The following is a 4248-nucleotide window of genomic DNA, read 5'->3' on the forward strand; positions in this document are numbered from 1 at the left end:
GAGGTGGCATCTGGGTGGGGGGATGCAGGTGACTGACATGTCCTCACATCGTGAGGGGGCTCCCCTCTGACCTTGTTTGTTCCCCAGGTGTCTGTGGGCTGACAGCCACTGTTTTCCAAGGTACTGTTTCTTGTCTCACCTGGACCCTACATGCCCGGTGAACTCTGGGGGGTCTTTGGCTCCAACCTGTACCCCAAGCACAAGCTAACTTCCCCCTAGATCACTGGCCTCCTTCCAGTCCTCAGGGCTTGGGGAGCTCTGGCCACAGCTCAGCAGGACCCAGAGCAGAACTACTGGCCCTCACCTTCCCTCTCCTGAGTCACTTCATGCCCGGAAACATCCCAGGGGTGTGGTTTGCTTTTAGCTCCTCTTATTACACCCTCCTTTTACTGCTGAAGACCTGTCTCATGGCCACTCAGTCATTGGCAAAAGGGATCACCTTTCCTCACCGTAGGAGAATCCCTGAGAAGGAATGTCTGAGCTGAGCCCCTGATATGCCAGAGGAGGGGCTAAAAGAATTTAGACAATTATTTTCAGGTCTCAACAGGATTTGACATTTGGGGAGCTATTTAAGCAGTCAGTGTAAGTAACAAAAGAAAGGCCAGTTTTTATGACTTATGAAATAGAATGTATCACTCCATTTAGTTTTTATGCCTTGGTAGTTATTAAAAATAATTTTCCTCTACATTATTGACTGCCTAAAACTTTAGCCATGTCAGATTATGTTTTTTTTTTTTCCTTTCTCTGTCTCTGATAATAGAGATTCTGGAGAACATGTTCTTTCTGTGGAATGAGAGATCGATGGGATCATGGCTAGAACTATGTAGCTTCCAGAGGTCTGTATTCATTGTTTGACTTGTGGGTTCTTTTTTGTCAGAGATGTTCAAAACCTTTGGTGAAACATTCTCCTCAAGGTTTACCTCTCTCAACCTCAATGTTTTGAGGGAAAATAGCAACAGCAAGAACGTAAGCAACAACAAGAAAGTCATGACAGAGCATCGGATGGGATGACTGCTGCAGAAACAAGAGTTTTCCCAAAGTTAGTGAAAAGCCATAACTTAGCAGAGCCCAGCATCCCAAGTGCACGTGTGCATGAATCGTTCAAGTTTAGTCTGTTTGTCACCTTAACGGTAGGGGTGCAAGAAAGGGATGAATCCTGGAGCCGGTGTCTGAGATCTGCAGAGTTTCCAAGGAAGAAGGTTAAAAACAAACAGGAGAGTGGATGAAGGAGCACAGGTGCGACCTTAATAAGGCAAAGTGCAAAATACTTCCTTCAGAAGAACATTCCAGGTATGTAAGTTCAGCTTCTGCGGTGCACAAGAAAAGGAAATCTTGCAATACATTTCAAGGTGTTAAAAACTGAAGAATAAGGACATCATTGGGACATATGAAAAAAATGGCAATACAGATGGAAAGCTTTATATCCATGTTAAAGATCTGGAATTTGATAACTGTACTTAAGGTGGTTACATAAGGGAATATACTTGTTCTTAGGAAGTTTACATGGAACTATTATGTGTTTAAGAAGAATGAGATCTATGACCTACTCTCGAAATAGAGAATAGATAAATAGAGATGGAGGAGTAAGACAGGGAGAGAGAGAGAAAGACTGAGAGAGAGAGAATGATACAGCAAATGTGGCAAAATGTTAATATTGGTAGATTTGTTTATCTATTGGGGGATGGTATGTTGGAGCTCTCTGTATGGATTTTATCTTATTTTTACAACTTTCCTGTAAGTTTGAAATTATTCCAAAATAAAAAGTTTCAGAAGAAACACTGAAGTATAATTAGAAATTTTAATGACTTTATTACTCCAGGAAAATAGATGTTCCTAAACCTGCAACTGGTCAAAGATGACATACTACAGACCTGGGTTTAGAACAAGGTAAGTTAGGATTCAGATTTCCACCACGCCCTCTCCATGTACCATCACATACCAGCCTTGTGACCTGAGATTTATCAGCCTCAACCAGTACCTGCCTCCCAGGGTTCCTGCAGGATTGCATGAGATGATATTTATGAAGTGCCATCATACATGCTAAGTGCCCGCCACACACAAAGTACCAGAAGAAGAATCTATATTGTGTATCTTATCCCAGTCCTCCTTCATCCGACTAGTGTTTTCAAAAGGGAACGAAACATGGATGACTTCGGTATTAAATGAAATCCTATCACAAGGCCCAACACAGTGCCGGCTGTATTCCTGGGGTGCAGCCGAGCTCCAGCAGGGTTAAGGAACTTGCTTTGGGTCCCAGGAGCACTTCGCTAAGAGACAAAACTGAGACTCAGTCCTAGGCTTTTTGATGGTAAGCCTGGACACTTTCCCATTCACTAGACTCATGTTTAGGTGTAGAGATCAGAGAATTAAAACTGTTTTGTTTCGTTTTTTTCTTGTTTCTTTGCAGGGGAAACACACCCTTTAAGAAGGTTCTAGTCACACATCACAAGATATCTTTTCACAACATGTCAGGCACACGAGGGTTTCCTCTACTCGTCAATCAATTAATGTCCTCAAGTCTGCCGGAGCTTCGGGCACCATCTGCAAGACCGTGAGGCTGGGGGCGGGGGAGGCAATCCAATCAGTTTACGCATGTGGTCTCGGTTTTGACGCTGTCAGTGAGGATGGAATTAGGCCACCAATTACTTTTAAATACAGGGAACATTTCAGTGAGATGTTCATCTGTGCAGTGAAAGCCCAACTCAGTGACACCCCCACAACACCTCCGAACACATTTCAAATTTGCCATAGAGAAGCCATTAGGGCTGACAACTTTGAGGTCCTGCAGTCCAGCAGGGATAAGATTTTCAGGGTAGCAACCAAAGCCCTTTTCCCAGCCAGTTATCGGCTATAGACCTTTGTACATGGAACGATATAACCGTGAGAAGGAAGTCAGCACGTTCTACTCGCTGTTCTTTTATGAAGTACTTTATGGAGCTCTGTCTAACCTGAATGACCCCTTGTAGATACTGCTTCATGATTCATTCAGCACAGATGAGGGATGTATTGATTCCTGTGGTAATGGTTTAAGCAAAAAAAAAAAAAAAAAAAAAAAAATCCCTCTCTAATGTCTATCCTAAAACCTGACCCCTGGCATGGTAAGGAGCTACAAGGGGCGGGCAGGGATGCCCAGCAGCACAGCATGGCAAACGGGTAGGAAGATGTTTATTTCCCCCACCCCCACCGCCAGCAGTCCTTCTCTGTATCCAAATAGCCAAATGTGTCCAATTTCGAAAATATGTAGGTTTTATTGTCTTCTGAATGGTTCAGCTGGTAATTCCTTTCCTAACTGCCTATTGGGGTCTTTTCATGAACTGCCTGCACCTTCTCAGAGTTAGCTGGTTTATCAGCCTTGCTCCCATCCCCCCACCCCTATCTTTCTGGAGGGCCCCCAGCCTAGCAGGCTTCTGCTTCCCCATTAGGTTACATTCCCATTCAAATCCTCTTCTATTTCCCAGGATTCAATAGAAGCCAAATGTCTCCTATACTAAACGAATGCCTCCCATTGGAGGCTCAAGAGAAGACCCAATTCCCCAAAGTGCATGGATTTAATTGGTCAGGCCCAGGCTAAAGCCCCTGAACTAAGCCATTTTTATTACTATATCATGAAAACGGAGAAAAAAAGAGAACAGCCTCTCTGATATTCTTCCTTAACTTGAAGTTTTGATGTTATCAATTTGTGCTGGTGCTTGATATTAAGACCTAGCCTGGAAAACGTACTCTACTAAGTTCAGGAGCCAAATGTCACCGAGACGAATATTGCAAAGGCAAGTCGTCAAAAAGAAAATGTCAGAAATAAAAACGATGAAGGTATTTAAAGAATGGCATTGTTCAAATTCTATGGTGGCCTTCATTGCTTTCTGACATACTGAGAAATGCAGCCTGATATTTTGTAGGAACAATGCAGCAATTTGTTTGGAAACAATAATTGCAGTTGCAAATGATTCACCGCTTTCAAAGAGGGAACAGAATTTAACTCCACGTGAATAAGAACATTACTTCACCTGGTCCTGCAGTCAGTCTTGGAGCCAGCAACAAATCGTTGAATTTCCATGACTCAAATTATGAGGAATCTTTATTTTAAGTATTCCATTAACAGAACACCTCAACTATGTTAAAAATCACAGGACGCTCAGTTTACATTTCTAAAGCAAGGGACATCAGTGTCTCCCTTTTGTTCGTGGATAAAAATAGCAAATGAATTATGGCACAGGACAAAGAAAATGGTATTTATACCACCACCAGCGC

This window comes from Choloepus didactylus, chromosome 12 (genome assembly GCF_015220235.1).
Source record: "Choloepus didactylus isolate mChoDid1 chromosome 12, mChoDid1.pri, whole genome shotgun sequence".
Taxonomy (NCBI): domain Eukaryota; kingdom Metazoa; phylum Chordata; class Mammalia; order Pilosa; family Megalonychidae; genus Choloepus; species Choloepus didactylus.